A 16,498-nucleotide genomic window follows, 5' to 3' on the forward strand; every position below is an offset into this window, starting at 1 on the left:
AATTCAGGGTGTTGGTACTAACCTTTAAAACCCTATACGGTTCCGGCCCAGTCTATCTGAAGGAACGCCTCCAGTATCACCAAATATGCCGCCAAACAAGATCAGCCTCACAAGACCTTCTCTCGGTCCCACCAGTGGAAACAGCTAGACTGGTGCGGACCAGAGAGAGGGCCTTTTCGATCGTGGCCCCCACCCTCTGGAACTTGCTTCCTTTTGACCTTCGTCTCGCCTCCTCCCTGATGGCTTTTTGCCAAGCTTTAAAGACCTGGCTGTTCAGGCAGGCCTATGGGATTTCGGGGGTGGGTTAGGTCTTTATATTGTATTACTGAAGGATGGTTAGATGAATTGCTGTTAATATTGTAATTTGCTGTATGTATATGTTTTTACATTGTATTTATATTGTGTACGTCGCCCAGAGTGTCCGCTTAGGCAGACAGATGGGCGACTAATTAAATAAAATTTTATTATTATTATTATTATTATTATTATTATTATTATTATTATTATTATTATTATTATTATTATTATTATTATCCCAGATTCAATCCCTGGCATCTCTAGTTAAACCTGGCCACATGGCCCTGCAGATAGCACAGCTGCCATCTAAGCCAAAACAGAGCAAAGGAAGTGAATAGGCACCAGAGGATTGTCAAGGGGGAACGAATTAGGTGCTTGGGTATCTGGAGATGCTGAGAGCTACACAGGGGTCTGTGAGAAGAACCTTGTAGGGAAGGTTGCCCAAGGAAAGGGCCATAGCTCAGTGCTCCTTTGCGTGCAGGTTTCAGGTTCATTCCCCAGCATCTCCAGGGAGGGATGGGAAGGACCCCTGCCTAAAACTTTGGCGAGCTGCTGCCAGTCACTGTAGACAATAGAGAGCCGGATGGACCAATGGTCTACCTTGGTATAAGGCAGCTTCTTATGTTTCTATGTTCCTAACATACTTGGGATAATGGACTCTGCCATTGCAATTTAATTTATTCCCATTGTACCTGCTTGCCAGATAGTAAATGCATGCAAACAAACACAACACAACACTTTGGTAACAAGCCCGGCAGGAAGATGGGAACCCAGAGGCTACAACACATTTGAAGATCATCAGGTTACTTCCTGCAGTAACTCTGGGATCCCGTTTGCTCTAAAGTTAATTCTGATCAACACTTTTGTTAGGGGCAGCTGGCTGACCATTCTTTTTGAAGACACCTGATGCGTAGCACAGAATGGTTGGCCGATGGGAGCTATTTGTTAGGAGATGCTCTCCAGCCACCAGACCTTAGGAAAAGGTGATGTCCTCCCCTCCCAGCTAAGGGCTTGGACAGGTACGTGAGTTAGGAAACATCAGGCTGAAGTTTGGGTCAGAGAGAAAGAGAGCTGAAGGTACTTGGTGCCGCAAGGCTCCTCTTTGATAAATGGACGAGAGGCAGTGGATCTGCTGCCTTGTACAACTGCCAGCCCTTTTGCCTCTACATCTGCTCTACTTGCATATTTGTCAGGAAACTCAGGTGCTCTAAGTCTCCAGTGTGCTCTCATCTAAAAGAAACCAAAGCTTAGTCTCAGGAATTTCCCACTGCTCACAGAAGTGGGGAGTATACAACCATTTAAGGCAGGCCCTGGAGCCAAATGTGGCCCTCCAAGCGTCTCGATCGGGCTCTCATCAGACTCTTCCCAGGCCATGCCCCTCACTGGCCTGTGCCATGCCCGCCTCTAATGCTTTGACCTCACTGCTATGTGTCCTTGAACTGTGATCATGCCTATTGCTTGCCTGGAGAATGGAGACGTAGGTGCGTGTAGGAACGTCTGGCTTTTGCATCACTGAAATCACCACTGGAATGTGGCCCGTGGAAGGTTGCCCATGAGGGAATGTGGCCCTCATCCTGAAAAAGGTTCCCCACCCATGATTTAGCACATGGCTGATGGCATCACAAATAAACACAGAAGCCACTTGGGATATCTTGCCACCACATCAGGGAGGGTGGATGCTCCGGTGCAAAAAGCAGCCATCTTCAGCACATGTGCCCTTGAATCGATGGCACACAATTGTCGCAAGGCACAGACATCTGTGGAGACAAAAATGACGATGGGGTTGCAGGTTTGCCTGCGTACTGTTGTGCAAGACATGCCAGCCTCCATATGGCAACGTCTGTTAGCTTAAGTCCATATGCCGAGCCCACACAGTGCTGCAGAGTGGGTCTGCTACCTTTAATCTGGTGCCAAATCTTCTGAGCATATTCATAGCCAGGGCATTTGGGCACCCCCTTCGCCAGCCTACAGTTTCATCCATCTCTGTCTCTCTCACTTGACAGAAATATCAATGCTTAAGGAAACAGTGCACACCGTGACAGGAAAGGCTGGCTATTTTTAGACTTCCTTTCTTCGGCTTAAGCATTGGTTGCTCCAGCAGCACCTAGCTGCGGTATGCTGATCTAGAAGTTTCTGGATGGGTGTGCTTCAGTCAGCCAAATCATCACCCCAGAGGTCTGGGCCATGGATGAAATGCCTCTACCTGAAAACTCACAGCAGAGAGATTCCTCTGCAACGCAGAATCAGATCTCCTGATTACTTTGATCTAAAAGGGCTTTAGGGTACAATGCTGTGGCCCCTGGAAGGGCATCTCAGAGGACATAGGATATATTGGACTTCCTGCTCTGACTTCAGTGATGGAGCTCTGGCATCAGAGGGGGAATCCCAATGTCAGATCACTCCTCCTTGCTGTCCAACCTGCCCCTCCCTCTGACACTGTGGCCTCAACAACACCAGGGCTCCGACGTCAGCAGAAAAGAAAGGGGGATGTGTTGGGGGAAGGACCAGTAAATGGCTTGGATCTGAAGGAACTAAAGCTGTCCCGGTCCTTCAACACATGCCACCCGCCCTCAACTGGGGAGAGATTTAGATTTAGACCAGCTCAGAGATTTAGATCTGCAATGGACATAAATATGGCATGAAGTTGACAGCCTTCTCCTGTCCTTCCAACCCTCGCCCCCTCAAGCATCTGCTATTTAGAGGTATACTGCCTCTACACATGGAGGTTCCTAAGGATTATAGCAGGGCCACATTCTTTCATGAGAAACCTTCTGAAGGGGAGGGGCATCATGGTGAGTGTGGCCAGAGGCAAAAATGGGCAGATCAATGGATGTGACTTACACCTTTATACTGTAGGCTCCATTCCAGCCACACGAAAGTCAGAGTGGGTTTTGCCTCTGTTCTACACAAATACATAGAATCATAGAATAGTAGAGTTGGAAGGGGCCTATAAGGCCGTCAAGTCCAAACCCCTGCACAATGCAAGAATCCAAATCAAAGCATTCCCGACAGATGGCTCTCCAGCTGCCTCTTGAATGCCTCCAGTGTGGAGAGTCCACTACCTCTCTAGGTAATTGGTTCCATTGTCGTATGGCTCTAACAGTTAGACATCTAACATCTCTGCTTCCAGCCATTCAAGAGGCTATCACAACTCAAGGGCTTATTCCAGTCAGGCAAAAGCAACACTAAAGGAGGGTGTGAAGCCAGGCTGGTGAAGGATGCTGCCTGGGCACGGGACTGGCCACATAGAGAAGCTTAGAGGGCCACATTTGGCCCACAGGCCTGAGGTTCCCCCCCCCCAGGATGATAGCTTGTGCACATTATTACTTTTTCTCAGACAGTGGCCATTGGCTAGAGATGTGGCTTAATGAGCTCTCAGGAGTTAAAAACCCAAGATGTGGGCAAGTAGCTGGGTGCTTGCCATAAGCGAGGAATTAGATTATTGCACTGAAATATAGGTTATTATATATGTAACAGTTGCCTGCATAATTTCCTGAAAGCCTCCCCTTTTTTCCTAAAGCCAAGCAAGTACCTTAATTAGTCAAGAGGCTAAAGCATGAGCAGGTCATATAAATAGAAGAAATATGACTGCATCACTTTTGGTTGGATGGTGCCTCCAAGACTGCACACTGAAAGCCTCAGAATAATCCTAAATCACTCAAACGCACATAATAATAATGCACTCTTAAACCTCTGCACTGACAATCATCAAAAAGTTACGATGTGATGAAGACCCAGAACATAATTTTATCAGAACTTTCAGGACACCATCTGAAGAGCATCATTTCTGATCTTCAGAAGAGGATGTCGACGCTTCTGTAGCTAAAACAGCAGCACCCATGGACAAGGTGGAGCTGTCAGCAGACTCAGGGGAGCCCTGAGTTTTGCAGATGTACCAAAAACAAATCTGCAGAAAAAAAATGCTAAGGGGCAAACCTCCTTCCAAACAGCCCTATGAGGACTGAATCTGCTTAGGGGACATGAAATACTGACTGACTGGAGGGGGGCAGAAAAGTAGGTGGGAGGCTGAATGAAAAGGAGGATGGAGGAAGAATCACATAGATATAGAAGGGGTAGGCAGAACCATCTCATTGCTTGAATAGGTCATTTGCTTGTTTATACTGGGAAGCTATTTTTAAATATCCTGAGGGACAGAAGTGAGAGTTGCCCATAGAAATCAATGAAAAAAATCCAAGATTTTAATGTAGCTGGGACTGGCCACCAGTGTGTCCACCCCACCCCTTAATGTGACACTTTTGAAAATAACACCCCCAATGCAAATTCCAGAGCAAATGCAATTCATTTGTTCTTCTTGGAAAGGGCTGTCACTTGGAGAGCGGGCTTAAGACAGTCCTGCAGTGTAGTCCACAATGAATACTTCAGCTCAGGCTCTGAATGATTTACACCAACCCTGGAGTATTGTCCAGTTGTATTAAACCCCTATTGTAGCATGGGCTGAGAGAATCGTATGCAACAATTCTGCAGTGGAGTTCACTGTTATAACCCTGTTGCAGGTTGGAGGGCTGTGCTGAGAAAGAACAGGTTATAGAAGCTCTGCAGTGTAGGCCAGTGTTAATATTGCAGGTCACAGGTGGGGCCGTGGATTGTATGAATTTCCAGTAAAAAAAATTTCCCCTACCTCTCAGGATATAGCAAAGGTCCATAAGTTTAAACTCTTCCCCCCAACGCCTCCTCCCAAGTCAAACCAAACAGTTTGCATTCAGAATCCTTGTGCTCCATTGCCTTGCACATAGACTGCTTGGACTTTTACATGTCCATTTTTTAAAAAAAGAAAAGAAAACATTTCCATATGAGCCAAGTTACTGCAGGAAGTCCTGCTTTTGTTGCAAAGCGTTATCTTTTCCAACCTTGTGAGCCAGAGGATCAGGTAAAGAGCTCTGCTTCTTCGGTCTATTTCTGATGCTCAGGCTAGCGTACCAGTGCTTATGCAGCAAATATGTCATCAGCAAAACACAAGAGGGAAGGATCAACATGCTCAGGGAACCTAGAGATTTGCAGAAGTCCTGTATATGTGTGCATACCTTGCTCACAGGAAGGAGGGAGGGAGAAGGAGCAGGGGCACAACATATGCACATCTGTCCCACCTTGGATGGGGAAGTTACCTTGCTCTGGGCACCCTTGCTGGGGCTATTCAGGGGGAAGGGAGCAGGAGGGCCATTTGGCTTGAACCTCCAGCTCAAGGGAGTCTTAAAATTTAGACGTGTTAATTTGGGGGTATTTTTGGTTTCACAACTTGTTTTCATGCACATTGGACCAAAATATGACACGCTTAGAGGTGAACATTTAAGCATAGAAGAGGTGTGATTTGGTAAAAGACATAGTCTTTTTGTTAATTGATACTGATTTTGTCATACAAATGTTCATAAACATTGGTAAAACTATATCCATTCTGATGGTACAAGATTAGATGATGATGAACATGTTTTCTCAGGGCACATCCCTACGACTGTGTAACCTGCAATGCGTCCTCATTAATTCACTGTCATCCATATGACTTGCAAGCTAGTACGGATTTTTGCATTCACATGTTCGCTTTAGAAATACCACCAAAAACCCGATATGCTTTCCTGTATCGATAATAACATTAACGTCTGTGTGCTCGGACGCAATGCCGTGGACTTTCTTGCAAAAGGCAGTCCATGGGCGTTTCTCCATCATATGCCAAGCCCCATGTCTCCTTCCCCCCTAACAGCCAGTTGCATTTCCAGTACTGAAGTTGGATCCACCCTCTGTCCATGCCTCCTCCTTCGTTACAGTTCATTCCTGCTTCTGGTACAGAACTGGGGTACGTCCTTCTTCTGGCTTCTGTAACTGTATTGCATTGGGTGTTTAAAAAAAACTCTACTATTTTGCGATCAAATGTAAAATCAAATGTTTAATGAATAATATTTCCACTTAAAGGCTATTTTGTGATATTTACGCAAACATTTAAAACACAGAGTTTAAAGGAGGAGGTTTTTAACTGAGCTTCCTTGGGCTGATGGGGGAGAGGGGGGAGAGTTAACTCTAGTACTTTAATGGGGTATTGATCTTGCAGCCAATCCAGCAGCAGGCAAAGCCTCTCTTTTCCTGCCCAACAGCTGATGGGGATGGGAGGGAGAGTCAAATAGACCAAAGAGCCAGGCAGCCATCTCTCTCTCTCTCTCTCTCTCTCTCTCTCTCTCTCTCTCTCTCTGTGTGTGTGTGTGTGTGTGAGTGTGTGAGTGAGTGCATGCACTGTAAGTTGTGTTATTTTCCTCCAAACCTGAAACTGTCTAATCTGGGTCCTCCCTTTGCTAACTTGAAACTTAATGACAAACGATCTCTTGCTTTCTTCCATGGTGGGTGATGGAGGATCTAATACAATTTGGGAGGAGGAGGCATGAAGAGGAGGTTTGGTGGGTGCACTGGGCAGAAGGAAAGCCCTTTCAAAATGGTAACATCAGCAGACAGTGGGAAACAATCGAACATGGAAAGGGATTTGCCTCCCAGTTCGACAAATTCAGTGGAATCAGGGGTAACCAGCGGCTCCCATCCTTAGTATGCACTATGTTATACGTAACAGCCCAGACATTTTACTTGCACTTGTGGGGGGCATTAACTTTGCCCTTTTGCACATCCACAAACCTGTGCATGCGTGGGAATTTTTTTTAAAAAAAGTTTCTGCACTCTTAAGAAAAAGCATGCAAAAAGCAAATGACCATTATGGGCCAATCACTGGAAAGGGGTGGACTTGGGGGAGTGGCCAATGCTAAAGCAATTTAGACACACGCAAAAAAGCCCACGTGTATGGATGCTTGAAAATCAGGTTTTCACAATGTAAGGCCGACCACAAACAGGTCACGTATGGATCTTGAGGCCACCAAGTGAATATGGAAAGCGTGGATTTTGCGGTTAGGTATGGATGGGCCCTCTGATTGGCTGGTTATAAACCACTCACTCTTTTTTTTGGTGCCTTCTTTTGTTTTTGTGTGTTGTCATTTTGACCTTCCTCAAAATCTGGAAGTGGCCCAGGCCCCTCTGGACCTCTGAGAAGGCCTGAGCCTCACTGCCTGATAAGGGAGGACTTTGGACATACAGACTGAAGATTTGGCAGCCAACCCAATCCATGCCTTCAGGGGCTCCCAGCCATCCCTTCTCAGGTGAGTGTCTACAGGAAGGACTTTTTGATGTGAGAGAGCATTTAGTCATGTGGTCCTCATGTACCTTCTGCAATGAAATTACAAAGGACGATTGTTCCATTGCTTTTTCCTGAGTTGGTACACTGGCCCCTGCCTTAGGACCACAATCCTCTGAAAAGCTTGTCTCCTTTTTGTTGCCATCTCTGCCTACTTTCTTTCCCTACTGAGTAGATATATATTTAAATAATCACTTTTCCATCATAGAGCAGTTTCGCCACCATCTCATCTTTCAAATTGCTCTCTTTCCCCCTTTTGTACTTGGAACAGCTCTGCAAATAAATAGTTTGCTTCCTTTTCCCTCCCAGAGGGACCAAGTGATAGCCGAAGGGGAAAGGAGTTTTTTGGGGTTTTTTTGAAAAAAGGTTTCCTCTTTCTAAGATGGAAAGCAAAGATTTTGCAAAGGCTGCAGGGCATGACTCACATAAGACACTGACCTCCAGTGAGGCTCAGGATGATTCAACATAATCACATATGTTTGGAAGAGTCGTTCCATTGGCATTTCCAGAAAGTATACTTCTAGTGCTATCACTTGGGGTGTGTGTGTTACTGATGAGTAAAAAGTGATGTACCACTGGTTTGCACTGTAGTTCTCTATTTGTTCCATGTTCTGACCTCTGGGCAGGGAATAGCATTAGGAGAACCAACTCTTGAATTTTTTTTAATTAAAAAGAAAAATATTTATTTGTGCTCTCTCTCTCTCTCTCTCTCTCTCTCACACACACACACACACACACACATGCGCATGTGCGAGAGAGAGAGAGAGAGAGAGTATATATTTTTATACCTGGGGGTGGAGGCAGCCCAGGGTAGAGCCTGCTACAGGGTAGAAAATGCTACTTTCCTGTAAAGTATGCAACTATTTAATGTACTTGGAGGTCCCCTGCCACCAAGCAATACCATATACATACAACTATCAAGCCTCCAAAGATCATCACCACATCATCCAGACTATGACCACAGCTTGGAAAAGTTATTTTTTTGAACTACAACTCCCATCAGCCCAGTCCAGTGGCCATGCTGGCTGGGGCTGATGGGAGTTGTAGTTTTAAAAAGTAACTTTTCCAAGCTCTAACTATGACTGCGCCACACTACCTTCATACAGACTTGTGGGGTATTTTTGGGCCCCAGGTGCACTTCTCATTGTGCATAAGTAGACCTACGGGGATGTCCTTTTAATCTGTACAATGTCCTCAAATTTCAGTCAGTTACCACTTACTATTTTCTTTCTGGAATAAAAATGCTCACACACAAAAAAACACACTGGGGTCCAAAAATACCCCAGAAATTGTGTTGTCTTCTCAATATGCATGGGGAAGAGGCCAATGCATACTGCTCAGAAAAATTCTACCTCCTTTGAATAAGTGATTTTTGGCTCAAGGTGCTTTGGTAGTGTTAAGCACCCTTGTGGTGACTGAAGAAGAAAAAGAAGGTATCGAGGCTGCAAAGTGACCCCATCCTTCCTTTGGAAATCTCATTGGGGTCCAAATATATCCCAAAGCCATCCAGTGCCACAAGTAACTCAACAAAGTCAGCCAAGCCCAGGCTACAGGTCAAGTCACACGTGTGCATGGTATGATTCAGCTCATCTTAACTGACATTGGTAGAAAATATTTACCTTTTTTAGAGATGAAGAACATCAGTACCTCTCTCTCTCTCTCTCTCTCTCTCTCTCTCTCTCTCTCTCTCTCTCTCACACACACACACACACACACACACACACACACACACACACACACACCACTTCTGTCTGCTCTCTCAGACACAGAGACAAAACGTGTGCTATCTTATGGTTATGCATACTATAGAGTTTCCACCTAGGATACTTATAAAGGTCTGCCTGTTCTTGTGTGATCTTGTCCACTCCTTGAGACAATTAAGGGAGGCTCTGCTCCATGTTCCACCCTCATCTGAGGTTGGTGAGTACATGAGATAAGGACTTATCTGGATCTCCCCTGTGACACCTGTTTAGCCCTCTTGCTCTCACCCTTTAAGAAAACAGTCCTAGTGAGTTTTAATATTTGACCACCTCCCCCTTCCTCCCTTCCCCATAGCTTTAAATCAGGGATAGGGAACCTGTTGCCCTTCAGATGTTGTTGGACACCTCCATCATCCCTGATCACTGGCCATGCTGGTTGGGTCTGAAGAGAGTTGGAGTCCAGCAACATCTGGAGGGCCGCAGGTCCCCCATCCACGCTTTAAATTGTATAATGTGTTGCTGTGATGTAGCATGACTTTCATTGTATTGTTTTATGTTGGAAACCACTTTTATTTACTGTCAAATAAATACAAGTTACCTGAGATCTAAGTCAGCTTCAACCCTGAACTGCTCCTATATTGCATTCCAGCAGACAGCGTTCTCTGGGTCACCACCAACCTCTAGCAACAGAAGTAGCAGGCAGCTTGCAATAATGTTGGACTAACTCTGCATTTGTTCTTTGCCATTGCCTGTGACAACAATCAGGAAGAAACTGCTCGTCACCTGCAATGTACACCTCCAGTTCCACTCTTGAATATCTGTCTGCAGCCCCTACCCCAAACCCAAGAGTGCAAGATTTGTGGACAGAGATCCAGGGCCCCGCTCAGCAGAATGAGCAGGAGGCCCTATAAATGCAACTGGACTGGCTTACCACATCTTGAAGTCAGTGATGTAATATTCATTACCATGATGATCAGGGACTGGAAACAGAAGTCCTATGAGGAGAAACTGAAAGAACTGGGCATGTTTAGCCTTGAGAAGAGAAGACTTAGGGAAGATATGATAGCATTCTTCAAGGTTGTCACATAGAGGAGATCCAGGAACTCTTCTCAACTACCCCAGAGTGCAGGACATGGAAAAATGGGTCAAGTTACAGGAAGCCAGATTTCGGCTGAAAAACTTCCTAACTTTCAGAGTGGTATGACAATGGAGCCAATGACCTAGGGAGGTGGTGGGCTCTCCAACTCTGGAGGCATTCAAGAGACAGCTGGACAGCTACTTGTCAGGTATGCTTTAAGTTGGATTCCTACATCGAGCAGGAGGTTGTACTTGATGACCTTATAGGCCCCTTCCAACTCTACTATTCTATGATTCTGTGATCTAAAGAGGGGTAGTGTAAGATCACTTAAGTCCATATTCTTCATTCACCCACGGTCGCTTTGTTTCCACCTTTTTGGTCAGAAAAGGAAGGCAAACGAAGCTGGGCTGGTTGTTTTTCTTTGTCTTTTATGTACAGTTGGTTGGCAACCATAACAGGCATTGAGAAGGAAGGGAAATAAATAAGGCTAAGCTATGGACCACTTAGAACATAGGAAGAGCCCTAATGGATCAATCCAGAGGCCCATCTAGTCCAGCATCCTGTTCCCCATGGTGGCCAAGCAGATGCCCATGGGAAGCCCACAAGCATTCTTCAGCAATATTCTCTATTATTTATTGAATAACAAAAAGTGAACAATGCTATTGTTCTATCAACTGAGAAATCATTGCAAGACGTTCCAGGAACAGTTTTATCTAGGGATGCCTGAGGAATCCGATTTCTGAGAATTCCATTGTGAACTGACCTGACCTGCACTTATATTCTGATCTGAATGTCACTATCCTTCTTATTTCACATTTCAAATTTTGCAATACGTTTCTCAGCTTAAAAAAACATACAAAATGAGTTAAAAATCATATTTTAGGATAAAATACATTTAGACCTTTGTGCATTGAGATAAAATATGCATTAAAATTGAGATAAAATAGTATTTAAATAATATTTTGTGATAAAATATGTATCCAAATGCAAATTTTCATGCAGATTTTTCAAAAGATTGGCTGATTAATGAAAACATGTAAAATTGACACAGACTGGAAAGAGACTGATCCCTCCCTTCATAGTTATATCACCCTTGCATAGCCTTTTTCTCCCAGTCTGGTAGCAGGGAAAATAATATAAGAAAACTTGAGATGTTAGCACTGCATTTCTTGCTGTTGAATGGGGAAATAACAGAAGCTGCTGGTCTCTGAGACAGCTGCTATCTCATACTGGATATGCTGTTCGGCTTATGGTAAAGCATTTGAGTCGAAATTACCATTTAGTTTTCTTTCTTGCTGGGTCCTAAGAATGTTGCAATACATTCTTTTTTTAATCCCAAGCATAAATGTGACAGAAAGATTAGGCTGAGGGATTTGCTCAAGATTACCCAATTCACTAGGCAGATAGCAACATCATCACAATTTTCTTTCACAAGCATGCATCATAATATAAGGGCGTTACAGAATTATGTGATAAAGTCCAAAATTTCCAAGATCTTAATTGTATCTGTTTGACTTTGTATCCGTTTATTCACTTGTTGACTGAGTAAAGAGAGGACTTGGGTTCAATAACCACTGGCCTATTAGGGATTTCATTTGCCAGTTCGTTTATAATGTGACAGTTCTGCTGTGAACACCAAGTCCACATACTTGTTTGGGATTGTTATTTCTCCATGGCCTGAGAGGGTGGGGCCCTGACTGACCCCATTTTCAAAGACTGCTGGTGGTGCTGGTGGTACTTAGAGCTGAGAGCCTTACAAGCCTTGCTCTCTCTTTGGCCCATTTCCATCAGAACTTGGAAGGCCGGACCTTGGCTAACTCCAGCTACAAGAAATGCTGCTCCTGCTGCTGAAGAAGGTGCCTAGAAGGTGCTTTAGGGCTTCCCGTAGGCATATAGGTTAGAACAGGAAGAGCCTTTGGTCTGACCCAGCAGAGCTCTTATATTTTGTTTTTCATTTATTTAGGGAGATATGAATGGTTTATTAGCTTGCCAACAGAATTCTGTATGAAATTTGTTTGATATATTTATGTTTTTGTTGTACCTATATGTTGATGATCAGCTTCCTGTTCTTGTGAGCTGCTCCGAGTGTTATTTGGAAATGCGGCAAATAACCCCATGTGATGATGGTGAGATATCGAAATGAAATATAGTGTGCATGTTCAAGACGCCCTTCTGCATTTCAGGTTGAAACACCTGGTTTTGAGAAGGCATTGTCCTTGAGAGTCAGATACATTAGTGGACTCAGAGAAAAAGGTACCTTTCATAATAGCACTTGGGCTAGCGTTGGGCTATGTTTTACTTATTGTGGCTTATGTCAGCCATTCAAAAAACACCGTCCCCTGTGCCAGCGATCCAGCTGACACGGAGTAACACTTCACATGCCTTTGCTGCATGCATTGAATGACACGTGCAACATTTGTATGGCAGTGTCAACATCTGCTTAATTGTGGTCGAGGCATTAATTAGTGGGGCTTCAGCTGGGAAGTTCTTTGGGCCAGAGGCTAAGGCCCAGCCTGAGCTACATGGGAGTGTGTAGCCTCAGAGCCCTCTTCACACAAAGAAGGGAATTGAAAATCCTGCCGGAATGGTTGGCAGGCAGTAGGAAGCCTGTGGGTGGCCTATGCTTGGGAAACATCTGGAGACAGTCCCTGGTCTGATCAACAGAATAGCATGTTCTGTCTGCTGTACTTCAGGGGTCAGCCCTCACTGCGACTGACCTCAGGGCCCCTAGATTGGAGAAGGTCCCCTTCCTAGTCTAGATTCACCTATGTCTACCCATGGCCTTAGCCTAGTTCTTGTACTAAATCTATGAATTTGAGGCAGGGTCAGCTCCAGGGTTGTGTGTGTGTGTGTTGTCTTCTCTTTGCTCTTCTCACTGCTCCTACACTTGGTGAGGATAGCTGAAGAGGCATCAACATCCAGCAAGGGGGGGGAGGGAGAGGAAGAGGGACAGGGAGCTTTGGGGAGTCAGAGGCCCTCTGCTGGGGGGGGCTTGGCATTGCAGTTCAAAAAGCAGGGATGGATGAGAGTGGTTTTTCTGTGATGGCTCTCAGGTTGTGGTATGCCCTCCCCTTCAAGGTGCAAGTCTTGTGCCATCATTGTACTGTGTTTGGCACCAGGTCAGGACACATCTCTTTACTCAGGCTTTTGAGTGAATGGGTGCTTTCCCTCCTGCTGCTTCAGTGAACATCTGTTTTGCTGCTCTTATGATTTTGTGGATTTAACTTATAGTTACAATTGTGATATTTTTAAAACCTGCCCCTGGCCCATATCATCATCATCGTCGTCGTCATTGTCATCATCATCATCATCATCATCATTTAATGAATTTATATCCCACCCTTCCTCCCGAAGCAATCCAGGGTGGCAAACATAAAACAATTTAACAAGAAAAAGAAAAAGATTTGGTGAAGGGTGTGATGTTCCTATATTAATGTATATATGGTAAGTGTTGGTTGTTTAGAAGATACATGGTAAGTGGAGTGAAAAAGGAGGGGGAGTGAATGGGCAGTAGAATGCTAGATGATTGGCTGAGTTTTTAAAATGGCTGAACGTATAAAAGGAAGAGTGAGAGTGGAATCTGGGGGGAGAAGAGAAAGAGTGGGTTGTTTGGTGGGTTTGAGAGAGTGGTTTGCCAGGAGAGAGTGGAGAAGGAGGGGGGTGGAGTTTGGATTAGTATTGAGTAAAACCATATGCTTATGTGCCTTAAGAAGAAATCTTGTTAATCTTGTTAGCTTTGTTATCTTTAATAAATACTTAATTTGGTTTACCAAAGGCCTGATCCTTGGCTGGGGTTTCACAGACCAGAAGGGAGGGTAAGGTAATGACCGAGGCTGAAGGGAAACTGTAACAAATGGTGGCAGCGGTGAAGAGAATAACAATACCAGTATTCAGAGTCTCTGGGAATACTAGTATTAGGACGTGACTGGTGGTTGCCTAGCAGGGGGATCTGTTGAGATCTGTGCTAGAGCGGGGAGAGAAACAATAAAAAAGGACAGTCCGGACTGGTGGAGTCCCTGGTGGTGCCTAGTGACAGGCAGTAGCCACGCGCAGGTAGGAACCTGACAGGGAGAGCCAGGGAAGGGCGTCACAGGTGGTGTCAGTAGCGGTGGGATACGAACAACAGAGAATCCAGATACGAATACTAGAGAATCCAGAACAGTGGTGTGGCAAACAGAAATAACAAAACAAGATTTCTTGTGAGAGTGACTGGCAAAGAGTGTGTGGCAAAGAGTGAGTGAACTCAAACACCATGGCTGAATACATAAAAATGAAAAGAGAGGAGCTGGTGGAGAAGTGCATAACATTCAATTTACCTCACGAGGGTAAAGGGGTAGATGAATTGAGGGTAGCACTTATAGGATTTGCAACTGCCCAGCAAAAACAACCTGTCAGGGAAGAGACCCCAGAAGGATATTTAAGCAATCCCGCTTATATAGAGTACTTGAGAGAGAAGTTAAGATGGGAGGCTGAGGAAAAAGACAAGCAGAGGGAGTTGGAAGCTGAGAGATTGAGGATGGAAGCTGATGGGAAAGACAAGCAAAGGGAGTTGGAAGCTGAGAGATTGAGGATGGAAGCTGATGGGAAAGACAAGCAGAGGGAGTTGGAAGCTGAGAGATTGAGGATGGAAGGTGCAGAGAAGGAAAAACAGAGGGAGTTGGAATTTGAGAGAATGAGAGTGGATGCGGAATTACAGGCAGAAAAGTTAAAATTTGAAAGAGAGAAGTTTCATTCTGATGAAACAAGAAACGACAGAGATGGAGCAAAAATAAAAATTACTCCAAAGGACTTTGCTGTCTATGAGCCTGGTCAAGATCCTCAAATTTACCTCAGCACCTTTGAAAAAGCAGCTCAGTTGTGGGGGCTACCTGAAGATAAATACATGCAGTATTTATCAAACCTGATTAAAGGGGAATTGGCTGAGGTATACCAATATTTCCCCTCAGACAGGCCCGTCACCTATGCTGAATTCAAAGAAGCAGTGTTTAAAAGATTCAGACTGGGGCCTGATTATTTTAGAAAGCTTTTCAGAAACTGCCAGATACAGACAGGGAGGTCTTTCGTGGAGCTGGGGGCAAAACTGATGGACATATTTGGGAAATGGCTGACAAGTGCAAAAGCTCAGTCTGTGGAGGAGGTGAAAAACCTCATGATATTGGATCAATTATACCATCAGTTACCACCAGAAATAAGGCTCCTGGTCAAAGACCGTTCCCCTACATCGGTGCAGGAGGCCGCAGAGATGGCGGATCACTTCGCCTCCAACAGAACTGGCTGGGTGGGGAAAACATCAAGAGATTTTAAACCCAGACCATATAACGCTGGCAGAAGGGATGTGGTACCACAGAGAGTGAGTCCTCCAGTAAAATCTGAAGGGCACAGGACACCCCAGAGTGGATCTGTGTACCCTAAAAGTGAGGAGAAATTATGCTACAAATGTGGTAGACCGGGGCACCTACGTTTTCAATGTGAGGTTGCCAACCCCATTAGTAATCCTGCTCAGACAAGGGCAGTGAAAACAGAGCCCAAGGCTTTAGAAACAGCGAAAAAGGTTCAGTTCTGCCAGATAAACTGGACAGAAGTAACAGACCTTGATTCAAGTCTGAGAGAGGAAGTGAGGGTACAAGGGGCAAATTATTGGGCATTGCTTGATACTGGTGCCGCTCAGACATTACTGAGGCCAGATTTAATAAATTCTGAGGTAATATTACCTCAGGAAACTGTGACTATCCAAGGAGTGAGGGGTCAACCAGAAAGTTTGCCTGTGGCCCTGGTGGAAATGACTTGGAGAGGCCGAGAGGGCCGATATAAAGTAGGCATTAATGCCCAGCAACAAGAACCAGTAATACTGGGAAGAGATGTAATGAGAGCCCAAGGAAAGATATATGTAGTGACCAGACAGCAAATTGGCAGAGAAAAAGAAGCCATATTAAGGGGGGGTGAAACAAACAGGGTGGAATCTGTTAACCAGCCTCAGGTCACCATAGCAACCACTAGCAGGCCTGCTGAAGGAGACAAACTGTATCAAGTGGTCTCTGATAAGAAAGAAGCAGAGCAATTCAGGGAAGAGCTGCATAAAGATATAAGTTTGAAGCAGATAAAGGAACAAGCTCTGACCCAACAGATTCCTTTCACTGACAAACTGAGGAATCAAGTTGTGTGTGAGAATGGGATTTTATATAGACTGTAGATGCCCGCTGAGAGAAAGGATGAATGTGAACCCGTGAAGCAATTGATAGTACCTAG

At 44.9% G+C, this 16,498-nt stretch overlaps 1 protein-coding gene across 2 annotated transcripts in view; it reads left to right on the forward strand.

The window, feature by feature from the left end:
- LRRC8C (leucine rich repeat containing 8 VRAC subunit C) overlaps nucleotides 1–10,270 on the forward strand; it is a 76,864-nt gene extending 66,594 nt beyond the window's left edge. For both annotated transcript variants that reach the window (XM_061633599.1, XM_061633600.1), the window contains exons 4-5: nucleotides 7,304–7,439; nucleotides 9,827–10,270. The gene's annotated coding sequence lies outside the window, so the exon portion shown is untranslated. The remainder of the gene's footprint in view (nucleotides 1–7,303; nucleotides 7,440–9,826) is intronic.
- Nucleotides 10,271–16,498: the final 6,228 nt, after the last annotated feature.

Source organism: Rhineura floridana, chromosome 6, assembly GCF_030035675.1.
Source record: "Rhineura floridana isolate rRhiFlo1 chromosome 6, rRhiFlo1.hap2, whole genome shotgun sequence".
Lineage (NCBI taxonomy): Eukaryota > Metazoa > Chordata > Lepidosauria > Squamata > Rhineuridae > Rhineura > Rhineura floridana.